Genomic DNA, 18,179 nt, shown 5'->3' with positions numbered 1-18,179 from the left:
ACAATTGTTTATTATTCGATCGAATCGAGTAATCTAAAACATATTCTAACATATTCTATTTTCTCCAAAATTGAATATAATAATCTCATATTAAGTAGAATCGCGCGAAATCGTATTCCATCGGCTTCGATTCGGCAGAGGCGAGGAGGAGACGAAGAAAAGGCTTGGAGGCGAGCAGAGGCGAACCGAAGGCAGCGGTCGAGCCCGGCCCTTTTTCTTCTCTGGCCTTCCCGTCGGCTTTTCTATCCCGATACAAAGAGGCGCGAGCGAGCCTAATTATTATGATAGCTCGCCACTGGATTCTGTCGGCCCCTTTGATCTACCGCCGTTTAGCATGATCCCCCGATATTTAGGTAGGGCCCATTGTGTCCTGGAAGGAGGAGAGGGGGAGAGATCCTCGTGCAGCGGATCCAGTTATGGTGGAGGACCACGAACCTACGAATGGACGTCTCTCTCTCTCTCTCTCGGGACGCGATAAACTATTCATCAATGAGCGGTTTTTTTCACCGAAATTTACACTTTCCTCCAAACTTCCTTCCCTCTCTCAATCGTCCTTCCGTGGACCACACGCGTAAACTCCTAACTCGATTCTATTCCAACTGAAAAGTTTCCTTTCTTTCTTTCTTTTTTTAGAAATTCTACGTTTTCGTAATATCGGATCGTTGTCGTTGTATGAATACTTGGGATAGATAATGTAAAAGTGTGATATGATTAATAAATGCCTTTTCGTAATGATTATGAATTCTTCTTAATTTAAGACTTTTCATGCTGGATTATTTCAATAGATGTTAAAGTGCGCTTCAAGTGAGTTCTTTTCTGACGCGTTATTCGAATTGAATTTTTGACATTTGGAAGAGAGAAATATCGAGAAACGTCAAGTTATATAGTTTTACTCACACCGATGCTTTCGAGAAGAAGAAAATTTTAAAATATTCCGAATATGGTTACATTAACTAATTTTTCCATTATACTACTTTTTGTATAAAAGTATAAATCTTCTCGAGCCGAAATAAACACTTGATTATATTCAAATGAATAAAATCGGAATAAATTGGCTGTAAATAACGTGATATCGCATATAAACGAATTCGATAATCGATTCCGCGCACCTTTCGTTCGTCTTCCCCCTACCGAATTACCAATAAACAACCCTCGCTTATTTATCCATCCGTTTTATCCCGACGCGAGTGTGAACAAATGTGAACAATACAATAAATATGTTAATAATTCTAGTAAGAAAATAAGAGTGGCGGCGGCGGCGAAAGGGATCGAAGGCAAAGAGAGTCGAGGGAAGGTTGGACGCGTACCAACCTCTTGATGAACGGTTATTTAATGCGTTAACAGTCCGCTGGCCGGCAATCGCGTTAGATACGCGTCTATGTCTGTCCGTGTTTTGCCAATTCGTCGGTATTGGTTGGATAAATAACACAGTCGTGAGTGAACACCTCCCCGTAAATGTATTAGAGCGTTTTGCTTTGGATGAACAGGTTGCCACGCCGTGCATTTTATGCGACGGATTATTTGGATCTCTTCCTTTCTTTAATTACGCGTTTCCATCAAAATCCTTATTTAATCAACAATAACATCTTGATTAAACGATTCGATCAACCATGGTTACATCTTCATTCTTCCTCCATCTTGAACGTTTTTTCTATCGAAATCTGCATCTGATTAACGCCTCGTGCGATTTAATAAGTCGTTAAGCACGCGAAACAAGGTTCGCAACTACCGATAAAATTGCCATCACGAACGAAAATCGAGTAGGTAGTGCATCATCGTCCAGGTAGCGCCCGCATGAGGAGGGGGAGGAAAAATGACTGTTCGCATCTCGGTCTACGTTTAACGAAATACCGCACACCGCGCCCCCCCAGTCGTATATATATATATACGACGTATATAAGCGACGTGACGAGCACTAATAACTATCCAGTGCGCCGTCATTCTTATCGAGCCGTTCCATCAAAACCGAGGTTCTCTCTTTCAGCTGATATAATGGACACCTATACTTAACAGTAATTGCCGCGTGCATCTCGTCGTAATAACGAACCAACCGGTGAACAACTCGAAGCGCGAGGATCGCTTGTTTGCTTGGCCTTCCCTCAAGGCCTTCCCTCAAATCAAACAGAATTTCAAAAGAACGTTACGTTCCGTCCGCGAAACGTTTCTCCTCTTCCACGAACGTTTTCCAATTTCTAATCCGTCCGTTACGTGACGTAAATATAAATAATTCTAATGAAACAAGTTTAAGATTAAACATCTCAATCGAGATCCGGTTAAAGCAACTGCTTTAATAATCTTTGTGTATATATATCTTGATTATGATACATTTAAAATTGAGAGTATTGTTGTTGCGTGGCTTGTTCGTGCACGGAAGAAACGATATTGAATATCATCCTCCTACGTAACGCGAAGATCTCGTACGAGAACAAAAGGAGAGGTCCATTGGGCGAATAACATCGATCGAAACATTGTTGGAGGCACGAGGCTTGGTCTTAATCAAAGGTATCGGTGACGACGCCCGCTAATAATGTGTGTACGACGTCTTCGCCGAGCTATCGACCTGTTCCATCACGTTCTGTGTCTCTCTCTCCGCGTTAGACGCGATACGTGTACTTAGCCATAATTGACGAGAGCCGGGGAGACGAGGAGTCACGCGAGCCCGCTCACCGGTTCAACGTGTCTTTGGCGCATGTGCGCGCTTCTTCCCTGGCTACGCCGCTGCCTCCACTCCCGCGCCAAGGGGTGGGGAGCCTATCTATTTTCCCCCACCGCGGGGCCACGGCCACGTACTCGCGAGCGCTGGAATCGACCCCACTCGTCGCTGTCCCCCTCCTCCCCGCCCGAGGTACAGCCCTCGCCACGCCCCCGTCCGCTTCGTCGTCTCTCTCGCTCCCGTTCAAGGTTATCCTGCCCGTTCCCGGCACCACCCCCCACCATCTCTCGCGCGACGCGGTGCCGCTCCGTTCGAGTCCACGCCCCTGCCGCGCTCTGATTGGCGGCCGAGTCTCGCCGCGGCGCGACGCCGACCCCGCTCGCCCGCCCCTCCCACTCCGATCCGGTCGACCGATTTATATCTGGCGCGATTCCCTCGCCGCTTCCACCATCACACCCTCCCCGGGCGAAATTTTTATGTCCAACGGGGGTTGCGCGGAAACCCTCGTCTCGCCACCTCCCCTACCCTATTTTTCCCGTCCACGGAGGAGGGGAGGCTCCCGCCTCCGGCGAAATTACGTGGCCGGGCGCTGATTTAACGAGCTTCCCTCCGAGACTGCTGATGGATCTGTCTCCGTGGACCGGAACTTTTCGCGGAGACTCGTGGCTGGGAGGGAAATGAAAATGAAAATTGATGGGAAACGCTGTTGTTCTCCTCCTTCGGAAAGGAAATCGAGATTAAAATTAAACGATCGAAGAATTTTCCGCCGATTTCTCGTCATCGATCGAAATCATGCATTATAGGACTCGATCGGTCAAGTGACTCGGAAGGAGAATGATGAATACACGATATTCGGTATCGATTATTGGATAGAGTTCGATCCTGTGTATTATTGCAAAGCTGGTACAACCGAACAGTACTTTCACCGAATAAATATATCTATGGATTACCAGAAATCATTCGGCGAGGGAACAATGCCGGCTGATGACCGTGACCAATCGAACAAACGACCGGCCGTTGTTAACCTCTGCAAAGGTGGTGGGTCTCCTCATCTCTCTCTCATTAGGCACGCGACCCCGTGCGAACGAAACATGATTTCCGGTCCTCGAAACAATCGGAGCAGATTTTTTTCCTTTTTTTTTCCCCGCATCACACTGGAATCAGAATTAGTGTTTTCAAGATGGAATCTGAAAATAACATTGCTCGAATTGGAAAAGAGTTTTCGAGTTTTACACTTGTACGTATAAACCCATTCTCTTTTATGAGCCCCATTTTATTTTTGTTTTATCGAGTCACGTTGTTGTCAAGTTCACAGAGTTTTTTAGATAACCGTATTATAAAAATTTATTTTTTTTTTTTGATAAACTATAAAGACACGTGAAAATTTTCGAAAAGGAAAAAATTAACGAAGCCTATTTCCAATTTTATTTAAACTGAAATATGATATTTTCTCGAAAAAAATGAAACAAACTCGATGAACGAAGTTAAAGATTCTTAATTACGGTTGTTTTTTAACGTTGCGATTGACACGAATTCAATCAATTCTTATACCTTTCCTTACAACGCTCCAAGCTATTTTCTAGACAATTCTAGAACCTCTCGCTTTGTCGATAGACTAATGACACCGTGGAGCGCGTTTAAACCGAAGTTGCTAGTCTTGCGAAGGTTCTACGCGCGCTCCTTACACGCCGGCAGAAAGGGGATTCGTGTTCTATCGCTCGGAAATGATTCGATATAGCTTGGTAGAACCGTGTGGCATGGCGAGGGTACTGACAAATCGAGTGTCGCCTCGGTCACCGTGGATGCTCGAGGATTCTTTTCGCTCGACCTTCGATCGATACGATCCTTCTCTCTCTCTTTCTCTCTCTCTCTGTCTCTCTCTCTCTTGTAAGATTTCACTTTAAAACCAATCACATATACCCGAGTTAAAAGCAAAGATTACTTTCCTGTTCCAACAGCCGCGAAAAATCCATTCATTCTCGATCTCTCTTTCGAATTCACGATGGATGGAGATGCTAAAGAGTATGAAATGTTTAACGGAGAAAATCGTGGAAAAATTTTCTCCGGATCGAGAATTTGGAAATTGGTATTGATAAAAATATTATTTCGATAATATTTAAGAGTAAATGTTCAATACTTGAGGAGGCTTTATTAATTTATTTGTAAATTTAATAAAATTATTTTTATATTGAGAATATAACGTTTCTTTTTTAAAAAGTTTCTATGTAAATGTTATAGATTTATAATTTAAAAATTTATAAATTTTGGTAAATTAAATCGATTTTATTTATGAATTAGTTTATTTAAAATTTAGAAATATAGATTTTTAAAGTTAGAAGCTTTATTGATGATATTTCTTTACAATGAATTTATTAAATGTAAAGAATTATATGAATTTGGTAATTGTTTTTTATAATTTTTGTTTTGTTTTAATAAGAACTCGAAAGTTTCGGGTATATATCGATTAATACTCTAACATCAGAGATTATTCGATTCGAATTAAATCGATTTTCGAAAGACATCTCGTGATAAATGTCGTAAGATTTCTAGAATCTAAATTGTGAATCTCTGTTAAATAGTTTCGATTCGTATATTCAACGAAACTCGTACTAAAAGAATTTTTTGAAATCTCTGAGATACTTTTGATTCAAATTGGAAAAAATTCGTAAATTATCTTCGATATTTTCGAATTTTCACCAAATCTGGATCCATTTTAGAATGACGGTTTAATTATACAAATATTATCTGTAGAGAGAGGAATCTTTATAAGAAGAATGTTCAAATAACATCAAATTATATCTGTTATCAAATATAAAATATCTGAATCGGTTTCATTGATATAAAAAAATAAAATCAATATATTCGTAACTTTTAAAAATGAAGAAAAATTGTGTCCCATAATATCTAAGATTTAAAATGGATAGATTAAAAAGATTTAAATTTGATAATCAATTTTTGACAAATAACAAATTATTATTTTTATTTTATAAATTTTTGCTCAATTTTTCTTATTTTTCTGATCCAAAAATATATCAAGAATTGAAAAATCTATAAAAGACATCTAACTTAACATAGAAATAATACAATATATATTTATATAAATTGATAAGTTTAAAAAAAAGCAGACAAGCATCACGATTTGTCACGGATCGTGAATAGAAGAAAGCAGTGCACAATTTATTTTGGACGGAAAAGCTTATGAACCAGATTATATTAAAAAAAATAATCTTCCTAATCTGTAAAAACTCTATTGTTATTCTAATAAATTTTAAAATTATTTATTTATATATATTAGAAATAATTATTTAATCCAATATGTCAAAAAGCTTTGAATTTATTTGGAAAAGTTTGATTCCTGAAATTGCATTATCCAATGTTCAAATATTAAGCCTACGAACTTCAACAAATATAAGGGAGGGAAATATGCTATAAGCACGATTTGTTAAAGTATGCAATGTTAACCAATAACTGGAAAATTATTCAGAAAATTATTCTCTCTCTTCTTGATCAAAAAGTCTTCGAAATCAAACTCGATTCCCTTAGAAATTAGCAACTATCAATTTACCAACTTTTCAATTTATAAGAGCCACTACTTCAGATCTATTGGAGGATATATGGATATTTTAACGTCAAAGAAACTTGATCAACTTGAAGATTTCCAATAGTATTATTAAGAGCATTAAACATTACGTTCGCCATTTTATACAATTTGATTTTTGTTTTCCATTATCTTAAGAAATTTGTTTTGTATCAGGATTTTCTTATGGTGGTTTCAACTGTTGCTAATGTAGCGATGGTTATATCATAAAAATCTCATAAAAATCTTTTCTCATGAAATAAGTATTCATACAAGTATTGTTATATAGCAACGAATATAACTCGAATACTTGGTCGAATTAAAATTCCAATCTTAAGAAAAGAAAATTGCTACATCAAGATAAGTTTAGAAAATTTGTAAAGAAAGATTTAACTCGAGTAAAATGAAATGCACATAAAGAAACTCGACGATAAAAAAAAAAACATCAACTTCTTAAATCTTCATTCTCTTTAGAAATATTCTAAAGGTCTTTTAAAAATTCATTCTTGATTAGAGAATTATTCAATTATTCCTGAAAGTTTTTCAATTCATTTAGAATAAAGAGGAAATACTTGATCATAAATAATATATAAATAGAAAAAAAATAAAAATCAATTATATTAATCAAAATTAATAAAATCTGGCACAATTGCAACTTATTATCTTCTCTCGAAAATCACATTCCTGGATCTAACACTTATATATCTATACCATATAAATATTTCACAATTTAAACATCAATACTTCATCCATCATTTGCACATATTTATATTAAGACGCCAAATAAGAGAAATGGATCGAGAGAAAAGAATAGAGTAATCAGCCGTACTTCCACTCCGTACTATTAATTCCCCCGCCACACGTTTCCCACGGTTCTGTCGTGGGCGCGACGAATCGGCCATCCAGCTTGCGACGTATGTAAATCCAAAATCGATGATGAACTCGAAAACACGCCTCGTCCCAGAGACCGCGATCCTCCTTGTCCCGTTCTCGCGCTCTATGCAACTTAGACACGCTTGCCTACTTCGGACTGTATCTATGGGTGGGCCCAACGATGGCGATTCGACGCCTACAGCCGCGTTTCACCGCGGTGAAAGAGGCCAGGTAGTGGCGTGAACACGGACGCAGGCTCGAGCCGCTCCGCGGGCGTTTATTTGCAAGCGTGACTCTGGGTCCGATCGATTCGCGATACTCTGAAACGTTCGCCGCTCTCTTCTCTCCGCTCTCCTGCTCTCCTACTGTAACACTCGCTCGCTTCGACTCAATTCTTTTCATCCCCCTTCGACTTATGAAATTAATTCGGCGACATTTATCCTTTCTCGAGATTGGTTCAGATCAGAGTTTGGTAAATCGAGCGATTTTGAAATATGGATGTAATATTTAAAAGGAAAAGTTTAAATTATTCTTTGCCCTATATTGTAAGAGAAATGAATTAATCGTTTTTATATATATATTGTTCCAAAATATTTTCAAATGTATTAATTTAAGTTAGTAAAGTTTTAGTACCTGCTAGGGACTTTAAAGTTATTCGGGAGTTAAATTAACCGTGTTGCTCGCTCGTCAGATCGTGTTTGATATCGAATTTCTCTGTTTGCGATAAATTTTAGAATATTTGAGACAAGTAGATAGGTTAGAGGAAGAAAATAAAATATTGTCCGATTTCGATAAAGTTTATTTACAATCTGGAATCCGTATCTGGGGATTGTTGCGAATTTAATGTTTGTTTTTAAAATTGTTAAATCGCATTCTTTTTGCTTTGATATTTATCGAATTCTTATAAAATTGAATCTATATTATATTTTCATCGAATTTTCATGTCTGTGTAAAAAAAAGAATCGAATTTTATTCATGTAGGAATATGACGTTATTTCAATTGTAGATTATAACTTAAAATATCAAGTATTTATTATAAATATCGATAACTTTAATTTAAATTCTATTTATTTCTACCATCTATTGTTTAAACATATTCCCAGATAAATTATAACAACAATTTGCAAAATCAATTCAACACATTTTTATTCGCGATTTAAAATGCCGATCTGACGACATCCTGCGGCAACATCGAGCCACATAAGTACATTTTCTCTACGAACGAGCGGGAATCGTGACGAAACTGGAAGCGGTCGGCCAATCATCGTTTCTCGGCAATTTTATTCCCCATTTCGCGAGGCCGTCGTCACTCCTCACAGCGGCGCATTTAAATAAGTTATTCGAGGATCGGCAGGGCGCCGTTTACCCGAGCCGTTTAGAAAGCGTTGGCCATCAACTTCGGCCAACGACTTCGAAACACGTTCGAATGCGCGCGGCATTTTAATTCCTGTCCTCCTCTCCTTTGCGTCAACGTTTGCCAACATTTTCTCGAATCTAACCGAAAACCGATCGACACAAAAAACTTGAACGTCCACCATTTTCGAACCGTTTAACTCCCCCCTCTCCCTGCTCGAAAGCTGTCGACGGGGGCACACCGTAACTAATACGCGTACTCGCGATATATATATATATATATATATATATATAAGTCATTCCCCGCAATTTGACGTGTCGTACGTTGGCCCCGAGGGAAGCCAAGGATACTTCATCATGCTGAGTTACATAAATCTCTTCATTGAATGACCCTAATAATTGGCCCGAGGGGATATATTCGATGCAATCGAGCTCTTCCGGGGCTCCGTGCGTTCTAGTTCCAGGTGGAAGGGAGGGAGCGTCCCATTGTGATCTCCCTTTCCCCCCTCTCCTCCTTCTCGCCGAATCGTGTCGAGAGGGTTGAGACGCGCGCAAACCTCCTTTTCATAATTGTGTTTAAAAGGTATCGAATGATGGAGAGAAAGGTAAACAATTTTTTTTTTCCTCTAAATCCAATGTTCACAGGTTACGTACACAGGCGCTTTATTGATCGAAAAATAACGGGATCATCTGTCGGGTTAGATGACCCTTGCGCTTTTTCGCGGAATGGCGATAATCATAAAAATATAATACGGTATATGGTACAACGTAGTAAACATTTTTTAGTAGAATCTTACGTGTTGGATATAAAAAGAGGGAATAATGTATGCAGAAGATGAAGGAGATGGTATGTAAATAGTTTAGACTTGATGGAACGAGTATCCTACGTTTAAAAAATTATGGTTTCTTTTGAAGAAAATGTCAAGGCGAAAGTATCAAGTTGTTTTTTATTAAAATTTAGCCTATTTCATCCTTTAACTATTACAATATTTCGAATATTCGTCGTTTGAACGATCTCGCGGGAAAATTATCCGATGGAGGATAAATCCATCGTCCCTCGAAATCTGGGGGACTTAAAAAACAATTCCTCGATATTAAGAATATTTTCGTCGTGGAAAGTAGCAGTTGAAAGTGCGCCTCGATATTAACCGCAGTTCACTGTGCGCTCACTGTTCGGTTGCCATACGACGTCGTAAATTCCTTGTGTATTTCCTGTTGCGGTTACCGGCGCATTTTCAGTCGGGGCCAGTTGCAGCCAAAGCAACATGGCGACGCGTCGAGCGATCCGGCTAATCGACACGATTTTCAAAATTACTCCTCCGACGAGAGGAATGATCCTCGCTCATTTTCTCTTCTCCTAACGATTCTATCTAAGAAACGCAAAGTAAAGTAAATATTGAAAGGCTCAGAGTGACTTAACTCTTGACTTAGAAGAAGGGAAAAAGGACGAGTTCGAAGGTGCGATTTAATAGCACGTGGCGGCTGGTGACACGATCTCATCCTCCCTCCTTTATTCAACCCGGGTAATTGTAAGGCGCGGGGTGGCCAAACATTCGAGACGTCCCTGCCGCACAAAAGCCGGCGGCGCGGTCAATTGCAGCTCCATTTAGGCCCCATTTAGCTCGAATCAGTTTCACTAACCACTTTTCGAGTGGGGGGCGGGACGAGGGATCGCCTCTTTTTTCCCATTCACGGATTGATACACGGTTGTGGATTTTCGTGAACCGTTCTCGAGAACCGCTTTTGTACAACGCGTACTCAACGTGACGTTCCATCAATTTCCCGTTCCGGCTCGCGCCTCGCACCGCCTCTCTCTCTCTCTCTCCCTCGTTTCGCACAACCACCATCAAGGGTTCGTCGTCGTTTTCGACAAGCCGATCCTTCGAAATTCGTAAAGCCAACAACGACATCGACGCGGATTGGATTCGTTACGCTCGGAGAGAGAAAGAGAGAGAGGGAGAGTGATTCGTTCTCGCCAGGTCTGTGAATAGTCGTTGATGACTTGATATTTTTCGTTGAACGTTGAACACGGGTCTAGGCGCCCGTATCGCGTTTTGTTCGCGCTCTTTTTCACCTCGTCAAGGGGGATGAAGACGCTGGAAGGGGAGCTGGAAGACTTTTAATGTGGATTAAAATGACACGTTCTCAAACGGGCAGATTTCAATTTAGCCGGAACACAGGCCGTGACGCTATAAACTTCCGTTCACCACCGCGATAAATCTCTGTGAGAACCGATTTCGGATTGGTTTAAGAGTTACCGGCCTCCATCTTTTCTCCGTTTCTCCCCGATTTTCTCCGTCATTTCTCGAGAATTAATTCCTTCAGAGACAGAGAAAAAGAATTACGCGAGATGTGTAATATTAAAATTATTCAAATAAGTGATATTCTATCGTAAAAATATTCATGTATTTGAGTGAACTTTATTCCGAGTTGTATAAATTCGAGGGAAAATATTACAATTTTTGTTTTTACAATTTTCGCAATTTTTTTGAGAAAAGTAAAGGAAAACTATTTTATTCAACAGGGACGTTGAAAGAATATTTTCAGTTTGATGCATAAAAAAAATATTCTTACACTTCTTTCAATTTTTCAAAAATCAATTTCTTCGAAGAAAAAGAAAGGAAAACTATTTTATGCAACAGGGACGTTGAAAAAACATTTTCAATTTGCCTGATGCAGCATGTAAAAAAAGTATTCTTACACTTCTTGTTCTAATTTTTCTCAATTTTTCAAAAATCAATTCCCTCGAAAAAAGAAAGGAAAACGAACACCAAAGTTCTTGAATTTCCATAGATCATGGCCATTTAACCGTTCTATATATCCGAAAAGATATTACAGTTTAGTGGTACAGAACTTGAAGTAAGTATATAAAAGCAATTCGTGTGTGGCCCGGAGATGGCCGGTTCTTCACCTCGCGAACGAGAAGTCGGTTCCCTTTGATGTTCTGCCTACCCGCGTCTGGTGGGAGTCACTTCTCCCGACTCTTGCCCCCACCCCTTCGTAAATCCCTTTACCCGCCACTCTAGCCTCTCTTCCTTCCTTCCTTCCTTCCTTCCTTCCTTATCTCGAATCCTTCTCATCGTTGTTCCTCTCTCTTTCTCTTCATCCACATTTTTACACTTGGAACGCACGCCTCGCTTATTTACATTTATACTCCAGCTACCGGAGATCGTGATGTTTCTTCCTACGAAAATCGATGAAAATCGATCTTGTGACAAGAGAGGAGCGTTCTCATCAATTTTTGAAAGATTAAAAGAAACTTTTTAAGGATTATTATTGATTTGATTGTTAAAAAGAAGTGATGATTGGTGAAGAATGTTGTTTGCAAGAAGTAAATAAGGGGAAAGTTGATTTAATTTGAAAGAGGAATGTTACAATGTTTTTTTTTTTAAATAAGAAAAATGAAGGAATATGGTACGAATGTGAAATATCGTAGATGCATTTTGTAATTACGTATGGAAATTTCGATGCAGCGATGATGTAGTAATTATTTTTTTTAAGTTGAATATTGAATAATCATTACGATAAGTAATGAGTTTGTTGTTTTAACTCTTATTTAAATGTACTTTGACGTATTTAATTGATCTTTTAATGTTAAAGTAAAGTGTGCATATTAAATTTTTTTTAAAATACACAGACGAGGTAAAATGGAACATTTTAAGTCGAAGTAAAATGTGAAGAAAAAAATGATAATTTATATATTTGTTTATTGTTCATAAAAAACTTCTTATCTTGAAATATTTTAACTTTAATATTTTTCGAAATCCATTTTTACTTACATGCATTATTCATTATTTATAGGTTTTTTTATGTATCATTTAATCACTAAATATTTTTTTTCACTATCATTTTGACAAGAACAAAATTTCAAATTCTGTTTTCTTATAGCCAAAATTCTATTTAAGACTTCTGTACAAAGCAATTCTGTTATTTTTGCCTTCCATTTTTTTATCAATGCAAGTCAAAAAGAATCTATGAATTTATTTATTTCAATTTTTGGCAAATTTTTTAAAGAAATGTCTTTATATGATGACAATGCACAACGTAAAATTTGTCAACTTATATTTTCACAAACACACTTTATAAATTTATACAAAAATAAATAAGAATAAAAATATATATACTTACAATTAAATATTTACTTTTATTTATTATATAAATATAATATTTATTAATTGAATTTTAATTATCTAAAAAATAATATAGTTAAATATATATTTATTTAAAAAGACTCAATAATTTTTTATACTTTGATTTTAATATTTTTGTTTAATAAAATTACGTCATTTTTTTAAAAATAATATATTAACAAATAGCTAATTAAAACAAAGAATGTCAAATCGCAAAACCTGCGTCAAAAGATGCAAAATAATTTTTTTCTTTTACATCGCGCGATCAATATCGCGTTTATTCAAGGATGACCGAAAATGGATCCGTCCACCATCTTTTATTTGCTGCAAGCTAATCAATCTCTCAATTCTCCTTCTTGCCGATACGCGCGGTTCGAGCCGAAGCGAACCGCAATTGACAACGGTCGATTTAATTAACGGTCATTATCACACGTTGTTAGATGGCTACGAACGAACACGTTCCATTACCGCTTTGACATTTAATAATGGCGCTCTCGCGGGACACGTGCGGGCATTGGCCAAGAAGCGGAGTTGTCGACGCTCTAATCGGTGCATTATATTTAGACGCGAGCCCACGCCAAATCAACGATGATTAATGGAACGTTACGAGCCTCTCGTCAACGATAACAAAACGATAAGGCCAAGCCAGGACCACGGAATCGATTCTACACACACGTTTCCTTTCAAAGTAACCGTGACTCGGGTGTAATTCCAATTGATTCGAGATAATGCGAATATCGTGAAAATATCGTGATGTCCAAAAATATAACGGAGGAATTTTCTGTAAGAAATTAAATAATTTTTAATTATTTAAAAATTTTAAAATTTTTAAATAATTTTTAATTATTTAAAAATTTTAAAATTTCGAACTTAGAATTGAAATTTTAAATTCTTTCATTCAATAATCATCGTGTACGTGAGAAATCTTTTATTGTACCACAGATTTATCTCAGTAAAAGTAAAGAATTAGATTATTTTAATAATAATAAAAATAAATCTTTTATCTAATCCAATATTAATTATTGATTAAAAATATTATAAAAAAAAATTAAACGAAACAGAGCATAAATGTAATATTTTTCTTTTGATTTTCATTGATTCAATTATTATCTTTTTCATTTTTATGTCATTCTGAAATATTTTTTCTATTTATATGTAATTAATGTAATACACGTGTTTATATATTTAATAATTTAATTTTCTAAATTTATAAATATATATTTTTATATATTACATAAAATAATATATACTTACAGCGAACGTACAATAAAACATACATTTCAAATTTTTCCAAATCTATATCAATAGTTCTTAATTTATTTCTCATTATCTAGCAAATATTTCAATCACCATCAAAATCCTGTTTCTTTATCCAAACATTTTTCTTAACAAAATTGTCTATTCTCTTGCAATATAAAATTTCTTTAAAACTTCCAATGAAATACATAACCTTTCTTTCTAACCTTTTTATCACAATCCAAATAAAATCTATCGAGACGAAAGAATAAAATAGAAACAGAATAAAAAAACGCAGGAAATCGCTAATAAGCCTGTCTACCGAGAAGGAATACGTTGGAAAAACTGGAGCCTCGACAGAAGGAAGATTGCGTTAACGGAATGAGAATCTCATGTTTGCAAAGTAAACTCCAACTAGGCGTAGTGTATCATCGTTCGTGTTGCACGTACTTAAATGGCGCGGTTGAATCGCGGTTTGAAATCTTGTCTTTTATCTGGCTTTGGATCTGGCTAATTGCGTGCGTGAGCCCGAACGTGGAATTAAAAATTATCCAGCGAATTAATCAGCGCGTAGCGAGGCCGAATGGTAACGAAGCATGTCAGCGTTTGTCTATCGCGCGTGCGCGAGAGATACGAGATCGTGAGATACACTGTGAGCCTGGACTGGCCTGGCGTGGCTTCTTTCGCGTAACGTCAAATTAAGAATTACACGAGCAATTACCCCGCTCGGTATCGAAAGCCTAACGCGGTGTATCATCTTCCAATTACCCTCTGAATCACGCCTGATGCTCCCTCGAACGTAGTTTAGTCACAATTTCGCGGGAAAACGGGGATCGTTAACTATCGAAAGATCGATTGATACGCGGCGGGAGAAAAATGCTTTCGAATCTTCGCTTCGTTCGAGTCGAGGCGCAGCGTTTACGGAGCGGGGGTTTCTCGGAACTCGATCATCGAACAAACAGCGCTCTATCAAACTTGATTCAACATTCGCGCGCGGCCAGGAATGTTTTATTCCAATAGTTGGCAACTTGGCTCGGAACGGTGCACCCACCCACGCAGTCCTCGACCGCTCGATCGATAATAAATCTCGTTTCTGGATTCTATAGTCGGTCGGTATCTTTTTTTTTTCTTCTCTAGCGATTGATCCATCCAGCTCAAGTTTCTTATTCTCTTTTTCTTTTTTTTTTTCTATGTAACGTCTCGTTACAACGGGTATAAAAAGTGTAAGAATGATACGAATATATAATACGTAGGTATAAAAATATAAAAGTTGATACGAAAATATCGGTTAAAATTTGCTTATTGAGTTATAATGTTAATTTAAGCAAATTTCTAACAGCAATTTCAGTTTATTTGTTTCGATTATTCTAATATAAATGTTCAAATGTTTATATAAGTAAATAAGCGCCGACAAGAAAATTCAGATAATACGAAATAAATTCCTAATAATCATCAAGAAGGCTCGAGGCAGTTATATAAAGTGGTAAATATGATTTTGCATATTGCATAGAGTATAATTATCGTTACAAGTGTGTTGAAATCTTTTCTTAAAATAAACTCGAAAATCACTGTTAATACTTGTATGCGTACAGTAGATTATAGAAACTAGAATTCTATAACACTGCAGAACAATATGCAAGAAAAATTTAGAAAGAGAGAAAATTAAGGCAGTTAATTCATAATAGCTCGAAAATTTCTAAATGACTCATTATACAAATAAAGTGAAGGAGATAGCATCGAAAGAAAACAGAAATCAAGAATAAGAAAATTTGAAACGTTGAATTACTTCAGAGAAAGATAGATTCAAAAGTGAATCATGCAAGTATACATGATTTAAGTTTAACTAGATAAATTGTACTATAAACAGGGAATATATACATTCGTATAGAAAATTGAATTAACGATTAAATTTTAAACTAATTTGAACTTTTTAATTACACACGACAATAAACTAGTTAATTTCAAAATTAATAAAGATAAGAAAAAAATGTATTGAGATATAAGAAGAAGCAAATATTATTATCGAAATATTAAAAAAGAGAAGAAAGATAATTTCATGAATTTCAAATGAAACTACATTTACAATTAAACCTATCCCTTACAATTCATCTAATAAAAAATTTCTCATTTCGATAGAATCTCTCTTATTACACACCATGAATATTACATTCTCATTCATTTTTCCTCATAACAATTTCTCCAAACAATAATAATTCCATCTCATTCTCAAAACCAGGAACAACAATCGATCCGTTCTAATAATCCCTTCCCCTCCCCCTGTTACGAGGTTGACGACGAGAAACTAATAAATGATCCCTTTCACAGCGGAATCGCAGCTCTCCTCCGCCCCCCTCCCTCGTCTTGACAAAACTTGGCGGCAATTATTCGCGCGGCAGCACGAAAAGTTTCCTCCGAGCGCGGATAATAACCGCGGCGGTCTGCTATCTGCATTCCCTCCCTCTCCCCCCCCTCCCCTCCTCCTCACGTCCATCAGGATCCTAGCGTGGCATCCACCGGCGCGCACGGAACATTTCCAACAATTTAGTCTCGGATGAGGCGAGACTAAATCGTCCTTTCCTCCAACCTTCCAACCACCGGCCACCTCTAATGTGTCTTCTAATGACATTTTCTAATCTCGATCCCTCGCGCGCCAAGTGTCCAGCCGAGCGCAATCGAGATCGTGTCTCGAACTGGAAACTGGATGGATTGGCGAGGGAGGGATATTATAATCGACGGTATATCTGATTTTTTCCTAGGATTAATTGAAGCCACCGACTCGGCTTTTTCGTCATTAAAATGATATTATACCTGGAAATACGCGGACAATTTGCATGCGATAATAGAGAGAGAGAGAGAGGGGGAAGGGATTGCCTTGGATCGCAGATTCGTTCGTTCGTTCATCAAAGTTGGATTGCTACTGTTGGAGATCATCTTGAGATCGTTTTAATTATAATTACTCGTTTTATTCAGAGAGACGAGCTTTCGTCGAGGGAAAGAGAAAGTTCTTCTCCATCGATCGAATTGAATTCGTTTATGGAATGGCCTCCCTTATTGATTCAACCGCGCGGAATTGTGGTTAAACACGAAATCTATATAGAGGGCATGTATTTCCCGTTCCGTCTATCGGATCATTTAGATTATCGCCAACGTTTCACTTATAGTTTATCGTTCTGGGTTTCTGTATCGAGTGTATAATAGATTACTTAGAAGGATTAGGATCGAATAATTGTTCTTCTGTAAGATTCTTGCACTTTTAAAATATCGTAGCAGTAATTTAAAATTGGATTATCAATTCATTTGAATGTTGCATGTTGAAATAGAATGGAAAAGAAATTAAATAAAATTGAATGTTTCGCAATTTTTATGAAAAGGCACGTAGCAAACACAATCTCTATTCTATGAATCCTGGAAAAAAGTAACGAAGAAACACATCGTCCATTGCAGAAAATATTCTTGGAAATATGATCCAATATAAAATCCTATTCTAAAGATAATCTAAAGAATAAAAAATCAATGTTACTTACACATCACACTATGCAGTTCACTGTGAATCTCCTCTGCTAATAACCTATACAAATGATTGAAATATTGAAATACAGAAAAAAGAAGGAAAGTCTTTTGTTCTTGTTCTGTTACAAATTAACAAATAACTATTGTACAGGAGATAAAAAAATGTTGAGACTCAATTTTGATAAATTTAGTTCACATGAAAAGAAGAATCCAAAGATGTATTAATTTATTTCAATAAAAAAATTTTAACTTTGGTTCGATATTATACACATTTAAAAGTTTCATTTATAAATTATCATAAGTTAATTCATTTTAATTATATTTCTACACAAATTCTTTTTTTAGATAAATGTTGATTATATTTGCTCGAATAAATGAAGAAAACGATAAATACGATCCAACGTAAGTTTCTTTAAACCGAAATAAAAGTTTGTCGGGAAAGAAGAGGAGATATAAATAGGTACAAGACTGCAACGTGTACTGGTTCGTGTCAGAAACAAATTCTGCCGATGCAGATGAGTTCCAGTAGCAATCTAGCTTAGACCTCTTTCTCGATTCGGCCTAACAACGGTAATCTAGCCGCAGCCAATTTCCACCACCTACAGACGCCATTTGCTCCGCGCATTTTACTGATTCCCGTCACGAGACCCCATCGCGTCCCCGTTCTCCATCCTTCTGTATGTATGTGTCGTTCAAATTTCATGCGTGGACATGTCCTATCAAAAATTATTTTACATCTACTATTTACAACTCATTTTATTATTTTTTTCTTCTTCTTCTTTATCACGAGATGATATTAATCCGGCCTTCGAATACAATCGAATACATTAATTAATACATTGATCGA

The sequence above is a fragment of the Apis mellifera genome, linkage group LG1 (assembly GCF_003254395.2).
Source record: "Apis mellifera strain DH4 linkage group LG1, Amel_HAv3.1, whole genome shotgun sequence".
Classification (NCBI taxonomy): Eukaryota; Metazoa; Arthropoda; class Insecta; order Hymenoptera; family Apidae; genus Apis; species Apis mellifera.
Note: the sequence above shows the minus strand (reverse complement) of the source record.